Raw genomic sequence first — 16,473 nt, 5'->3', positions numbered from 1 at the left:
TGCTGGAGATTGGGCAGCCTTTCCCCGTCCCAAGGAAATTATGGATTCTGGGATAAATGACAGAGAGGTACCAGTGGAACAGGAATAAAGTGTATTACTCATTTAGTAAACAGCAAAATAACTCTGCGAGCATTTTACCTGGGGGTCAGCTTCCATGAGGGGTCAAACAGGAGGAAGAGAGTGCAGTTGGGTTTCCTGGGCTTCATTTGTGTTTATGGGTGGGGACTAGACCAGAGTTCATGTACAAGCTGACATTTATACACCTCCCCTGATGTCGGGCAAAAGAGAAGTGGAAACCCTCTGCAGAAAAATATCAAAAATGCAGTCCCCCTCTTAGATACAGAGAACCGACTGAGGGTTGCCAGCTGGGAGGCAGGTGGGGGGTGGGTGAAAAATGTGAAGAAACTAATAAGTTCAAATAGCTCGTTACAGAATAGTCACGGGGATGTAAAGTACAGCATAGGAAATATAATCCATAATATTGTAGTAACCGTACAGTACTAGAACTATCACAGGGGATCGTTTTGTAAAGTATATAATTGTCTAACTTCTATGCTGTACACCTGAAACTAATATAAAAATATATTGTCAACTGGATTTGAAAAAAAAAAATTGAGAAAGAATCGAATCTGACTCCATTCCAAACCAGCACCAAAATATTTTGTACTTTATTTGGAAAAAGAAAATAAGGAGTGGGTCGTAGGCAACAAGAAGTGGAGAAGCCACGGTTAGATAGAGTGTGAGGTGATTCTTCAGAAAGTGGATCCATAATAACCAAAGACACGGGTATCCATATGTTAATTAAATAAATGTAAATGACAAAATATTTTCCACCTACCAGTCAGGCCAAGAAAAATTAATCATACAAAGAAAAATACAAGGTCTCATATTGTTTGTGTTGAGGTAAAGAAAACCTAATTGCTAAAATAGTTATTGAGTTTTCCCTTAATTGCAGTAACCACTTTAAAATGAAAAGAAAAGACTATTAAAAATAGTAATAGAAACAAAAATATAAATTTAACAAAAGGTATATATTTTATTATCATTAAATCATCATATAGAACCTCTGGGCAAATGGTGAGACTTTTCATGTTTCTGGATGAGAATATTTAAATAATAAAAATATAGACTATACCAGAATTATATAAATATGTGTGTTTTAATAAAAATCTGCTGAAGCTATGAAAATAACTCAAAAATTGGCAAAATCCATTACAACTAAAGCGCAAGTAAAGTGAAAGCAATCCCTCATTTGGTATTTTATCATATAAAAATAACAATAAAAATAATAAAATAATCGTATAATAAAGTGAAAATAATATGATCGAGGATATAGAGCAATGATTTCACCATTGGGAAAAAATCTTGAAAACTGTATGAATACCTACTGTGGAAGGAGGGGTGGATAGAGAATGGTAAACTCACACTGGAATATTAAGCAGTTGTCTAAACGAATGAGTTAGAGCCTGGGGGGTTTGTGCACAATGTGCATTTTATTTTATTTTTTAAATGTATTGTTGAAAGTATTACATATGTCCCCTTTTTCCCCTACTGACCCTTTCTAGCCTGTCCCACTCTCCTCCCGGCCTTCATCACCCTATTGTTGGTGTCTGTGGGTTATGCATAAATGCACATAATTTTTTTGGCTGATCTCTTTCTATCCATCTACCCTCCCTCGCCTTCCCTTTGAAGTTCAATAGTCTGTTCCATGCTTCTGTGTCTCTGGATCTATTTTGTCCATGGGTTTACTTTTTTCATTAGATTCCACGTATGATTGAGATCATGTGATACTTGTCTTCATCTGTCTGGCTTATTTCGCTTAGCATAATGCTCTCCAGGTCCTTCCAGGCTGTTGCAAATGGTAAGAGTTCTTCCTTTTTTACAGCTGTACAATGTGCATTTTAAATAAAAAATATTAAGTTAAAAAGTAGTGTTCATAATGTTATGTCATAGTTTTAAATAAATAAGAACAAAATCTAAACATAAATGAATTTTTCTAAACACGAAAAGTGTAAGTTGCCATCCTTTGTAACAGCTATCCACTTAACAAATAGATTCTTCATATGTTCTTAAAAATAAGCAAATAAACATCAAAATAGAGGTAAAGTTGGGAGTATGAAAATGTACATTAAACTGCCATAGGTGTTGGTTTAACTACCAAAAGTAGTTAGTCTCAGCCTTTTTAACTATTTAGCTTGTTGACAGTCATACTCTCTTAATGAAAATAAAAGTACAACTTTTCATCACTCAGAGCCTTTAAATCATTTCAAAATGTAATTGTCAAGATGGGGTTAAGCAAAAATTCTCCCTTTTAGCTACAGAAAAATAAACTGATTAATGTAAATGGAGTAATTATAATGATTTGAGGTTTAAACTGAAGGGGAGTAACACAGACTAAGCTACTTTATATTTTTATAAAAGTCCTATACACTTTTACTGTAGAATAAAAACCAAGCCTATTATTTCTCTTTTACTACCCAATTAAACTAAGCAAGGTAAAAAATAAAGACTGATTTGGAGGTTTTTGTCAAACCAAATCTTAGCAATTTACACAGCAGCCTCAGAATCACATTATAAACAGTATTCCAAATTTTGTTCTTCCAAACTTTTCTTGAAAAATATCAGATGTTAGAGCATAACTTGTGCCTAATTTTGACATATGTACTTATATCATCTTGTCAGAAAGGTTCAGGATTAGAAATTTGAATTGAGTAAAGACATTTCAGTGTCTGGCCACTACAATTTTTTCATGAAATACGGTATAATTTCCTACTGCACATTACAAGTCATTTGCCAAGCTTGTACATTGATGCAGTATCTCATTAGGTAAACTTTCAGTACTAATATTCTCTATTTATTTGTTATAAATTTTTTTGCATAATAATATAATGTAAATCTATTGTTTTTTGTGTTTAAAGATTTAGCAGGTGAAATAAAATGAATAGGTATGGTATCTGATATCAAAGTTAGTGTTTATCATAAATTCAGGAAGATGTTAAATATGTTGACAACTTTGAGAGTTTTACTAATTTATAACACAATGATTATATTGCTCTTCAATTTAATCTTTTTTAAGGTACACCTTTGATGTCATTGGAAATTAAAGATATTCTCCTGTTCAAATACAAGCTGAACAGAAGGAAATTAAATGCATTTGGCGTACATGTCCTCTCATTACATACTATTGCCTCATTTCCATACTATTTTTATTTAGAAGTTATGCAGAAAAAGCTTATCAAATTTAAGAAATAGAAAATCATCTCTTTATGCAAGATCATTTATAGTAGTATATATAATTTATATGTAGTAGTATATGTAATTTTTAACTTACAGTAGTATATGTAATTTATATCTCATTATTTGCATAGAATTGAAATATTTGAAAATGTAGGTAATGAAAAGAATTTCTTATGAGTTCCTTTTATAAGTATTTAATGGATGTATGAGTCAAGAAGAACCTGAAAAAAAACTTTTAAAAAATATATATTTTTACTAAAGTCCTGGTGCAGGGTAATTCCTGGTGCACTGGGTGGAGTCCCTCAGCCCTGCCTGCCCCCTTTCACAGTCCAGGAGCCCTCAGGGGATGTCCTACTGACAGGAGGCGGCAGGGCCAATCAGGGGAAGGCACTGCCCCTATCACCTCGCTGTGGCAGCTGCTGTTTGCTGCCTTGGCTGCCTGCCCTCAGCCCTCACAGCCACAGCTTTGTCCGGAAGGACATCTGGAAGGATGTTCAGTTGTCCAGTCTAATTAGCATATTATGCTTTTATTATTATAGATTGATTTCAGAGAGAAAGGGAGAGGGATAGAGAGATAGAAACATCAATGATGAGAGAGAATCATTTATTGGCTGCCTCCTGTGCACCCCCCACTGGGGAACAAACGCACAACCAGAGAAGGTTCTCTCAACCCCAATCAAACCGGACCCTTCAGTCAGCAGACTGACCCGGTGTCCATGGGGCCAAACCAGCTAGGGCAAGGCTTGAAGAACTTTTAATTATCTGTATATTAGAATGCACAAAGGAAGAAGATCATTTTAAAAAAGATTATACCTTTAAATACCATGGGAGGTGGGGGTTAGTAAAGATTAAGGAAGATCAATTGTATGGTCCTGGAGGATGATTTGACTTTGAGGCTATGTATTGCAGAGGCATACACTTAAAACCTGTGCAATCTTTTTAACCATTGTCACTCTAATAAATTTAATAAAAATAAAAATAAACTGATGAAAATTTCAAAAGTTTCCAAGATATCAAGTTCTAAGCAATTATTTTATATTCTAAAAGTAAAATATTGATGATATTTTTCAAATAGACTTATTATTGTGGCTCCTTTTCTACCTAATCTTTGTTAAAAACATATTTGCATAAAATGAAATTGTCAGAGATCACATTTTTAAAATATAATTAAACAATAACCAAAAAAATAATAAATGAAAATAAATAAATATCATAATTTTCTATTATCGGGTCTAGTAATAATTAATGTCGTTTTTCAACATTCGTTTAAAATCTTGCTTGGCGTTGACTTGTATTGACATAACCTTCAAACACGTGGTATCTACAGAACGTGTGAAGTGCAATTAACAAGTTTTGCTTGAAAAAGTTTGTGTTTGGTTTGGTTTTTGTTGCAAAACCAGGGCTAAGAAGATGGCGGATAAAGAGCATATTCGGCACTGCATGCTTTACGAGTTCCAATTAGGAAGAAAAGCAAGTGAGGCTGCAAAAAACATCTGTAGTGCTCTTGGTCAAGATGCAGTTAGCGCCAGAAAATGCCAGCGTTGGTTTGAGAAATTTCGCGAGGGAAATTTTTCGTTAGATGACAAGAGTGGTCCAGGCCGTGTGTCCAATTTTGATCAAGAAGTTCTTCAAGCTCTTTTGGTGCAAAATCCTCAAATTACCCAACAAGAGCTTGCGACAACTTTAAATTGTTCACAAAAAACAATTTCCAATCAATTGCATGCACTTGGCAAAGTCCAAAAGTTTGGAAAATGGGTTCCTCATGAGTTGACCGACAACAACCGTAATCAAAGAGTCACAATTTGCAGTTCGCTCCTCTCTCGTCAAAACCGTTTGCCGTTCTTAGAGCAAATTGTTACCAGAGATGAAGAATGGGTGCTGTATGTTAATTTGAAAAGGCGGCCTCAATGGTTGGACAAAAATGAGGCTCCGCAGCCCACGCCAAAACCTGACTTGCATGCGAAAAAAGTGATGTTGTGTGTTTGGTGGAATTTTAAAGGAATTCTTCATTATGAACTTTTACCATCTAACCAAACCATTACAAGTGCAGTGTATAGTGCCCAATTGGAAAGGTTAGCCCAAGCTTTAAGAGAAAAAGAACCCGCGCTGATTAATCGGAAGGGCTTAATTCTTCACCACGATAACGCACGACCACATACTGCAAGAATCACTGCTGAAAAACTGTGCCAGTTGGAATGGGAAGTTCTCCCTCAACCTGCATATTCTCCTGATATTGCCCCTTCCGATTACCATTTGTTTCGTTCTTTGCAAAACTTTCTTCTTGGAAAAAAATTTAATAATGAAGAATGCCTCAAAAATGCATTGACCGAATTTTTTGCATCAAAATCACAAGAATTTTACAACAGAGGGATTAAAATGCTTCCTGAGCGTTGGGCACAAGTAGTAGAAAACAATGGCAACTATATTGTTGATTAAATTTTGTTGTATTGTTTAAATAAATTCGATTTAAAAAAGTATTAGAAAACGACATTAAGTATTACTAGACCTAATATCAAAATATAATTTAAATGTTTACCAAACTGAGCAAAATATTCAGTATTCTTAATAATGATCATAATAGTTATAACTAATAACATATTTTCTAATGCCTCCAAGAATAAAAATATTTACACATCATCATAACAATCAAATTCACAAACTATTACTTTTTAATTTTACATTCTGCAAAGTAACATAACCTTAGATACTTTGCCTATGTGTGTCTAACAGTATTAGTGTACATGTATGTGGACCTATATTGAAATATGATGTGCTTTATAACAAATTAATAACTTGTTCTTTTTTAAATTCTAAAATAAAAAATAATATTTAACATTTTTCATTGTTTTGATACAAAGTACTTCAAAAATATATTTTAGTTGTATAGTAAAAATATATTAAATCTTTATTGTATTGACTTGTTGAAAAAAAACAAAAATAGCCCTGCCCTGTGTGGCTCAATTAGCTGGGCATTGTCCCATGCACTGAAAGGTTATCAGTTAGATTTCCAGTCAGGGCACATGTCAGGGAAGCAGGCTCGGTTCCTGGTAAGGGTGCATGTAGGAAATAACCAATAGATGTTTCTCTCTTATCAATGTTTTTTTCTCTCTCTCAAAATCAATACCAACATTTTTCAATGAAAACAACAACCACTATTCTCTTTGAAGTTCCCTTTGAGCTCTATATTGTCACAGGAAATTTTACTTTCAAAATCTTCTGTGAACTTTATTTTCTTCATAGTCTCACTACATACATTTGTATCTAATTTGTATCTATATATAATCTATTGTTTTATTTTGCTTGCTTTTTAAAAATATATTTTTCTTTATTGATTTGAGAGAGGAAAGGAGAGGGAAAGAGAGATAGAAACATCAATGATAGGAGAGAATCATTAATTGGCTGCCTCCTGCACATCCCCTACTGGGGACCAAGCCCACAACCTAGGCATTTGCCCTTAGCTGGAATCAAATCTGGGACCCTTCAGTCTGCAGTCTGATGCTCTAACCACTGAGCCAAACCAGCTAGGGCTATTTTGCTTACTCAAAAATAATTATCTAAATTATCTACAAGGTAGTCCTATATTTTCCACAACTTTGTTTTCCCCCTCAATTTTATAATGAAATCCATCAACTGATGTTGCAGATAACAGATTAATTTACTACTATTCCAAACTGTATTTTTTGAATGTTATTTTATAGGATTAATTAATTCTATGTAATTTAGTTTTTCATTCTTCTGTTTATGTATATTGGATTGTTTCCATAGTTTTCTTTTTATCCCTGTACCTGGGCTACATGTGCAAGATTTTCTCTAGATTTCTTACAGGTAAAAATGGCATATGTGTATTTATCCTAATAATTTTTCCAAATAATTATAGCAGAAAGCAGCCCTTTAGAGGTGTTTCTTTTGTTTCTCCTTTAACTAATACTTGATAATGTCAAACTTTTGTATTTGTCAGATGTACATGTATAAATATCAATAGTTTCTCAATATGAATGTGTTTTTATCTTCTTGGTTATTAATATAAATTATTATATTAATATGTTATTGTATTTTCTTGATTATTAATGTAAATCTAAAAATCTAAATACATATGACATGTGACAAAAATAAATGATAGAATTATAACCACAAACAATTCTGGTTTATCTTTTCTGAAGAATGTTCTCATGTTCGTTAATCATTTTTTTTTTTTTTTTACAATTTAGTTTAGTTTTTATTTTGTTTTATTTATAGAAATTATTTATATATATTTTTCCCTCATTTTTATTAATGTATTATATGTGTACATACCTTACCAATCCCCACCCCACCCCCACTCCCATACATGCCCTCCCTCCCCAGAGTTTTTGTCCATTGGTTATGCTTATATGCATGCATACAAGTCCTTTGGTTGATCTCTTATTTCCCCCAGATCTCCCTACCATCCCCGCTATAATTTGACAGTCTGGTTCTTTTACTGTCCCTGTATCTATCCCTTTGTTCATCAGTTTATAATGTTCCTTATCATCCATAAGTGAGTGACATCATGTGGTGTTTTTCTTTCATTGACTGGCTTATTTCACTCAGCATAATGTTCTCCAATTCCAATCAGGTCACTGCAAATGATAAGAATCCCTTCTTTTTTATGGCAGCATATTATTCCATTGTGTAGATGTACCATAGTTTTTTTGATCCAATCATCTGCTGATGGGCACCTAGGCTGTTTCCAAATCCTAGCTATTGTAAATTGTGCTGCTATGAACATAGGGGTGCATATATCCTTTTTGATTGGTGTTTCTAGTTTCTTAGGATATATTCCTAGGAGTTTGATTACTGGGTCAAATGGGAGTTCCATTTTCAGTTTTTTTGAGGAAAATCCATACTGTTCTCCATAGTGGTTGCACCAGTCTGCATTCCCACCAGCAGTGCACAAGGGTCCCTTTTTCTCAGCATCCTTGCCAGCACTTGCCGTTTGCTGATTTGTTGATGATAGCCATTCTGACAGGTGTGAGATGGTACCACATTGTTGTTTTGATTTACATCTCTCAGATGATTAGTGACTTTGAGCAGGTTTTCATGTGCCTCTTGGCTATATATATATATTTAGATACAAATTCTCTTCTTGTGGTACAAATGTTGTTTGTCAATTTATAGCTTATTTTTAAAATTTTATTTAATAAAACCTTTTGAGATATTTTATATATCTGTCTAGGTTCATTTGAATTACAATTATTTTGTTCTGGGAATTATTTTGTTCTGTGAAGGTTTTAAAGTTTATTATGAAAAAGTTGAACATAATGTCTTATAGTTTTTTTTTTTAATTCTTATAGTATTTTACTTCTCTTTCTTTTGTCATTCTTTTTAATTTATTTATTTGTGATTTCCTTTGGAATGTTAATCAAGTCTCTGTACCCGTGTCCCTTATTTCTCAAGATGCTTTATTTCTCAGTATGGCTCTTTGTGTTTTGGTGTGTGTGTGTGTGTGTGTACTGAGTGTGTTGATAGCTTTTGGGAACTGAATATGTGAAACTGACCAAGCCTAATTGTGTTAGTTTCTTTTTGTTTTTCTGCCAGGGGGAGCATGCATGCAGTCCCCTAACCACCATAAATTATGTAGCTGAGTCCCCCATGTTTTTGGAAGTAGCAGGGGTCAAGCACATTCTGAGGAAATATATATAAACCTCATCCTGGGAAAAACTCCTTCCTGATTATGTTATTTCCCCTGTCAGGTAAGAGTGTGTAGTGGGCTCTTATAGGGTTGATTTACAATAGATTTTAATCTGTTCCTGGGGGCCCCACCAGCCTGCTTGAGTGATATCAGAGCACTCAAATAGTGCCAATCTGTGTCCAGAATTAGGACTTCACATATTATGAAATGTGGTAAATTATAGCATGTGATCATTTGCTGGATAAATGATAAAATGTATATCAAAATCTTGGACTCTATGAGGACTGGCCATCAAACCTGCTTAGTGAGAACTTGTTTTTAGTTGTCATTCAACCTTGCTAGAATACAACTTAATTTGCTCTGGATCTACACAGAGTGAAATGAGGAATCTATTTTTACAGTGCAAACTAAGTCTTCAAAATTCACTTAACTCACAAAACCTACTTTAAAAATAATTAACCCACAAAAAATTTACAAGTTATTCAAGCCAATCCTTCTTTAAGTGACTTCTTATCATTAGCACAAATGAGATGGAGGTGCCACTGTTTTATATAATCCATGCTTAAAAGCAGTTTGTCTTGACTCTGTGTGACAGGCATTTTTGTTGTCACATAATAGGAAATATGTTGATATTCATACTTGTTAATATATGACTATAATAGATGGAAAAATATAAGCACCATTATGGCTTACATATTTTCATGTGTGTGAGAAATGCCATTGCATGTTATTATTTTCTATTTTATTTTATTCAACATCTCCATACTTTTATTAACTCAACATTCTCTAGACCTTGCTTCTGCCATTTTTCTTCAAACACCATACACAGAGACAAATTTCAATGGACAACACTATTGAAAAGTATTTTAGAAAGATATTAGCAGTCACTAATATAAGATTTTGAAGGTAATTTTTAACGTTTTCATCTTCTAAATTGTAGCTTATCTTATTAAAAGCACTGTCTCTCCTTTTTCTTTTTCTATTAAATTCTTGTTTTTCTGAAAAACAAGAAAACATATCAAACAACCCAGAAGTCCTCATTCTGTATATTCAGTGTGTGACAGGGAACGTGACATCACAAACTGTGACTGTGTATGGTTGTTTATTATGCAAAATGACCCAGATGATCCATTTCTTGTTGAAATTTTAAAAGGAGAAAAGGTTCAGAATGTCATAAAAGTGAAAAAAAAAGTATTTTCATGAATTCATTGACCTTTCCACTGATATCATAACAGAGTATAATCACCAAGGCTTTTTGAATTAGCAAGGTAGCTCAATACAGAGGGTAGGCTTGAGAAATCTCAAGGGCTTATGTTACCAGAACAAGATCCTGACACTGAAAGTAAAAGGGTAAATGAGAATCATGTTTAGTGATGACCTTTAGGCCCCACAGCTGCTTATCACATATCTTGTCTTTTGGCCTTACTGCTGCACTTTAGTTTATTAAAATGAATCGTGTTCTATTTCAGATGTTAATATTTTATTTTTTTTTAGTTCATAATCCTCACGAATGAATGAATGGTAACTTTTTTTTTCTTTCTATCGTTCTTAATGTCTGATGGTAATCATACTAATTATGTGATTTAAATTATTATACTAAGTAAAAAAGATCTTGTATTGTTTTTTAATTAAATGATAAGAATTGAAAAAGACAAAAGTTCAAATAAGGAAGGAATTTTTAAGTAATAAAAAGAAAAGTAAGTAAGCTAGAATTATATAATAAATATATTTCTTGTAATGGATATTTAAATGTATTTTTGTATATCCAAAATATTTTCTATATACTATATACCAGAGAAAAATAATTGCTCATTCTAATTGACAATATTATTAGACATACTTTAATAGTTTTTTTCTCATTTTGTCTCTATCCATCAGCAAGTAGGTAGGCCTTGGGAAATATATTATTAAACCTCCAATATAAATGATATAATATGTTCATCCTTTTTAAGGAGAATTATTAGCAATTAACTTGTCTTGTCAGATGAAGCTTAGTAATTTAGCACATATATTTCTGTATTTCTGTAACTTTTTAATTAAATGAGCTAATATAGAACATTTTTTTAAAAGACAAAACTTGTCAATATATGACAATTATTGGTCTGAGCTCTTTGACTTTTGTATTCTCTGTGTGCATGTGTGTGTACATATAAATAAATACACATGCAAACTGTGTCCTCTTCATATAAGCAATGCAGGGTTATTTAATTCTCTCAACATATATACGAGTTAGGCATCATTTTTATGTTTACTTTATAAATGATGAAACTGGAATAAGAAAAACTTGTGCCAAGGAAAAATGCTTACTTTGATGTGGAGGGACATAATTTTCCCTCCAGATCAGGACACTTTTGAGAGAGAAAGTGGATTTAAAAATAGGAAAAAAATAATACCTCTGTTCTAGGACACCCAGGTGCATAGGAACATTTCAATAAGTACATGGCAAAACTGGAACCAAAACCCAAACTTCCTGACAGCATAACCACACTCCTAAATTCTAACTGCCTCCAAACGGATGTCATTAGCTTATGTATCACACACCTTGTGTTCTGTTCTGTCCAGTAGACAATGTGTACCTGTTACCAATGTTAGGAGAGGACTCTGTAGACATGGAGGAGCAAAGATAATCACTATGGCAACTACTAAGAATAGAAATCCAAACACTTTTGCCCACTGCATCTTGGTAACAGAGTCACCAAGAAAACACAAGTCAAACCCTGGAGGAAGCAATGCTTGACTTGCATAGAGAAAGGACAGAGCAAGATCAGCTTCAGTAGTAGGTAATAGTCCACCAGAGCCAGTGGGTCCCCTGTGGCAGCTTACATAGGCAATGCCTACACACATCCCTCTCATACATCAGTAAAAAGACCCATCCCTCCTCACAGAATCCAAGTTATGAAAGGGTTTAAAATGCTGGTAAGGGGCAAGAATAACAATTTAAATATTGTTCTGTGTGGGCCTTATTGTGATGTGAATAAAACCTTAAAACTGGGTTGGGAGAGAGCCTTATTGGTATCTGGAGACTGGCTGGACAGAGCATTCCAGGCAGTAGAAAATGCCAGTGCAAAAGCTTTCAAACGGGAGGAAATATGTTGTATTTTGAGACAAGCAAAGAAGCCTGTATTTCTGGATCACAGCGGAGGGGCAAAACATAATAAGAGCTCAGAAGGTGATGAGCAAAGGAAGGATGAGGAGAAATAGATCATGTAGAGCTTTGTAAGCAATTAAAAAGTCTTAGGCTTTTACTTTGATTGACATGGAGCTCTATTAGCAAGGTTAGAGGAGAGAAGTAGAATTATTTGATTTACATTTTTAAAAGGTTACGCTGACTGCTGCTAAAGGAAGGAGATGGAGCAGGGAGACCAGTTAGGAAGCTATTTTAATAATCCACTTGAGAATCTGATTTCAATAAAAATATTATGCACAGTTCAATATTTAATGGGACTTGAAAAATAGTATCAATAGTATTTTGTTCGAATTAAATGTAGATTATAAGAAAAAAGGTAGAAGTGTAGGTTTTTAGGTTGAAAACTGAAAGAATAAAGTTTCCACTAACCTGGTTACATTAGACTGTGTGTGAAAAATCAGGAGTTCAGGTTTGGGCATGTCAATTTTGAGATATTTATTAGACATTCCAGGGAAATGCTAATTATAAGATATTTATTATCTCAGGTTCTCATGTAAGTATAAAATAAGCTGGTGGATTTATAAATTCAGGTGATTGCTTCTGAGGAGATTTATAAATCTGAGAATTTATGAAAGTGGATGGTATTGAAAGCTACACAATGAATCATATATATTTCTAAGGGAGTGGTTTCAAATAGAGAGGAAAAGAAGATCCTGGATACTCCAAAATGAAGGAGAAGAAATCAGCTAAAGGATTAAAAGAAGTAACCTGTGAGGTAAAGAGGAAATCAAAGAAAAGTAGAATCATAGAAGAAATTTGAAGATAATATCTCACCAAGGATGTAAAAAGCATATTGAAAGATCAAACAAATAAACTAGAAACAGACCATCAGATTTAATAGTATGGAGGACCTTAGTGGCCATAATGAGAACAATAATGATGAAGTAGTTGAAGTGAAAGTCTGATTAGTGCTGGCAGGTGTGGCTCAGTTAGTTGGGCATTATCCTATGTGTTGAAAGGTTGCTGGTTCAATTCTCATTTTGGGCTTGATCCTCAGTAGGGGGTGTGCAGCACACAGCTAATCTATGTTTTAATCTCACTTTGATGCTTCTCTCTCTCTCTCTCTCTCTCTCTCTCTCTCTCTCTCTCTCTCTCTCTCTCTCCCCTCAAGAAATCAACTAAACAATAGAAAGTCTAAAATGACACAGTAATGAAGAATAATATTTCAAGGAATTTTACTTTAAAGGAATGCAAAGACTAAATGTGAAATAGCAGATGGGGAAAGATAAATCAATAAAAAATTGTGGAGTTTTTTTGTTTTGTTTTGTTTCCTTTTGTAAAGATGGATTTGTATGATGATTAAAATAGATCTAATAGACAGGTAAAAACTGATGTTACAAAAGTGGGGGAAATTATTGGAGCAATGTTTTAGAACAGAGAAAAGATAAGATTCAGTGCCAGTTAACCACCTGATTAGGTTTAGAGAGACTAACAAGTGGTGTGTACAGATGATATGGGTAGGTAGGGAAATATAATACTAAGAGTTGGGGGAAATTTTCACTCAGTTACTTGCACTTTTTACAGAGAAAAAATGTTAATAAAAATTAATAAAAGGTTCCCGAGACCAGTTTGGCTCAATGGATTGAGCGTCGGCTTGGGGACTGAAGGGTCCCGGGTTCGATTCCGGTCAAGGGCATGTACCTTGGTTGCGGGCACATCCCCTGTAGGGGGTGTGCAAGAGGCAGCTGGTTGATGACTCTCTCTCATCAATGTTTCTAACTCTCTATCTCTTTCCCTTCCTCTCTGTAAAAAATCAATAAAATATATTTTAAAAAATTAATAAAAGGTCATTATTAAAAGAATTAGTCTATGGAAAAGTTATCTGAAGTTCAAGGAAAAAGGAGTAGCTATTACATGAACATGTAGGCAATTAAGCAAGTTAATGGCATAAGAAATTAAGGTATGACTGTGAGCAACCTTAAGAAACTGCTTAATGTGTATAAACACAACTATAAAATTATAAAATAAGGCAGTGGGGTTGTGTTTTTATTCACACCTTCAGCTTCATTGGTACAAACATGGAATAAATAAAAAAGATGATTTTAATTGGTTAGTGATTTTGCCAAAAGAGTACCAAAAATCAAGGAGGCAGTAAAAGTATAGTGTATATGAAAGGTAATAGTTGTAGTGATTGATTATTGAATATAATTTTGGTAAGCAGGAAGGCAGGAATATGATGGAAATAAGAGAAAGTGAAAAGTTTCAACGGGGTTGAAAGATTTTTGAAATATTTAATGGAATGAGGTAGAAACAGAGTATAGTGTTGAGCAAATTTAAAAAAATTATAAAGGGTCTGATGCCATAGGTGGTGATAGATTATAGATTGTACTTGTGGGAATGACTAAGATAGGATGGCATAAATAGAGGAACTCAAGAAACTGAATGCCCAGGCATCAGAAATACAAACAAATAAAATCACTGAGAAAAAGCCACTAGAGTAGTGTTAAAGAGCTCATTAGTCAAAAGTTTAAATGATTAAAAAATGGAAGAATTTATTAAAAGATTGGTAATAGACAAGAATTGAGAAGTAATAAATGAAAGGCTCAGTCATCATAGACACACAGCTAGTGTTTAGAAACAAAGAGAATAATCTGGAAATTAGATTGAAGAGTACATAGCACACCAATCTAGTGAATTAAGGAAGGAGACAAACTCTGTGTTGATTGAGAAGGCTGCAGGTAGTGTTTTCTGTATGAACAAGAAGATGAAGTCTGTAGAGAAAATGTTGAAGATCCAGGAGATTTTTCTCCAAAGGGCATAGTGGGAGTTTTACAAGAAGGATAGGAGGATTTTAACAGAAAGTAGAGAAGTGATTAGAGTGCAGGAGTTGTGGAATGATTCTGAAACCAGTAGTTTCAATTGTGGGCTGATTAAAAAAAAAAAAAAGTCATGGTGAACTCAAGGCAAATACAGGTGGCAAAGCTGTGAGTGCCAGAGCATGGGAAAGTCTGGAAGTCCCTCCTGACTGTGTATGTTGATGGAGGATGCGAATCCTGAGGATGCACGGTTTTAGTCTCAGTGCTTGGGGTTCTCTTTGGATGCATAGGGAAGGAGAAGCAGTCTTACTCTACTATGTATGGACGCTTATCCATGTGGGTGGAGCTGAGAAATGTAGGAAGAAGTCTGGTGTTATGGCAAGCCTATGGGACATCCTACTGACCTGTAAATGAAGGGTGGGTCATAGGTTTAGTCCCAGGGTTGTGAGTGTAATATGAACTGATTTATTTTTATCTGAAGCTCAATTTGGCTGCCCTTGGAGGATGAATTGGTGAGTTGAAAGTGAGAAAGGAATAAGAGGATGGAGAGAGATCTTTGTGTTTATCTAAATAAGAGACTTGATGGTTTATTTTAGGGTTCTAAAACAAAAATAGAAAAATAACGGATTGATTATAAATAGTCATGTAAGTTGAAACTGTATAAAATAATTTTAATAATCAATGGAGAAAATTATTGTTCTGTAAACTTTAAGAATGTTTAAAAAATGTTTGTCAAAACAAAAAACTCTCACACTGTCAAGTATATATGTACTAGAGGCCCAGTGCACAAAATTTGTGGGGGAAGATGTCCCTCAGCCCTGCCTGCATCCTCTTGCAATCCAGAACCCTTTTGGGGAATGTCTGACTGCTGGTTTGTGGGCAGTGAGTATGTTAATTTGTCAAGGCATAGAAAGATGCACACTCAGTTTTAAGTTATAGGGTGAGAAGAAGGCAAGCATTATTCAAACTACTATTGATAAGTCACTTGCGTTTTCAATGTTTCTGGCAGTTGGACACCCCTTTCACAATCTGGGATGCTGCATGCACCAGTGACCATACTTTTCATACAGGTGAAAGGCATCTTGCTGTTGTATGGGCAGCTACATATTTTTCTCTGATTATAAAAAGTAGTACATGACATGGTTCTTCTGAGGCAGTAGTACCATTTCCCCATCTTATGGTTGGAAAACTGAAGCAGAGAGAAGTTAAGTAATTGGCTTTGCCACACAGTTATAAGTGTCAGAATAAGAACTGACCACAAAAATGTGCAAGCCGGATGCATGTCATCGCTGCATTATCCTGTTTTTTGTGTTAAAGTAGCCTTGTCAGGTTTTAATTTTAAAATCTAAGAGACTGTTCCCAATATATAGGTAGAATCCCTAGGCCTGGCTGGTGATCAGGGCTTATCTATGGGGTGACTGGCCATTCTCAGGTCATTCCACCATTTGGTTGATTTGCTTATTAGGGTTTTGTATAGATAGATAAGGGAAAATTTTAAATAGCAAAATTAACATATATTTAGTAATTTAAAGCCTTAGAAACATTGAAAACGCAAGTGACTTATCAATAGTAGTTTGAATAATGCTTGCCTTCTTCTCACCCTATAACTTAAAACTGAGTGTGCATCTTTCTATGCCTTGACA

General features: G+C 34.3%; 1 non-coding gene across 1 annotated transcript; it reads right to left on the bottom strand.

Annotated features, from left to right (window-relative positions):
* Nucleotides 1–8,789: 8,789 nt before the first annotated feature.
* On the bottom strand, nt 8,790–8,956 carry LOC118731128. The gene has a single exon (XR_004991819.1). It is a non-coding gene; the product is annotated as a U1 spliceosomal RNA (small nuclear RNA).
* Nucleotides 8,957–16,473: the final 7,517 nt, after the last annotated feature.

Source organism: Pipistrellus kuhlii, unplaced genomic scaffold, assembly GCF_014108245.1.
Source record: "Pipistrellus kuhlii isolate mPipKuh1 unplaced genomic scaffold, mPipKuh1.p scaffold_m20_p_3, whole genome shotgun sequence".
Taxonomy (NCBI): Eukaryota; Metazoa; Chordata; class Mammalia; order Chiroptera; family Vespertilionidae; genus Pipistrellus; species Pipistrellus kuhlii.
The sequence above is the reverse complement of the archived record's forward strand: the minus strand, read 5'-3'. Positions and strand labels throughout refer to the sequence as shown.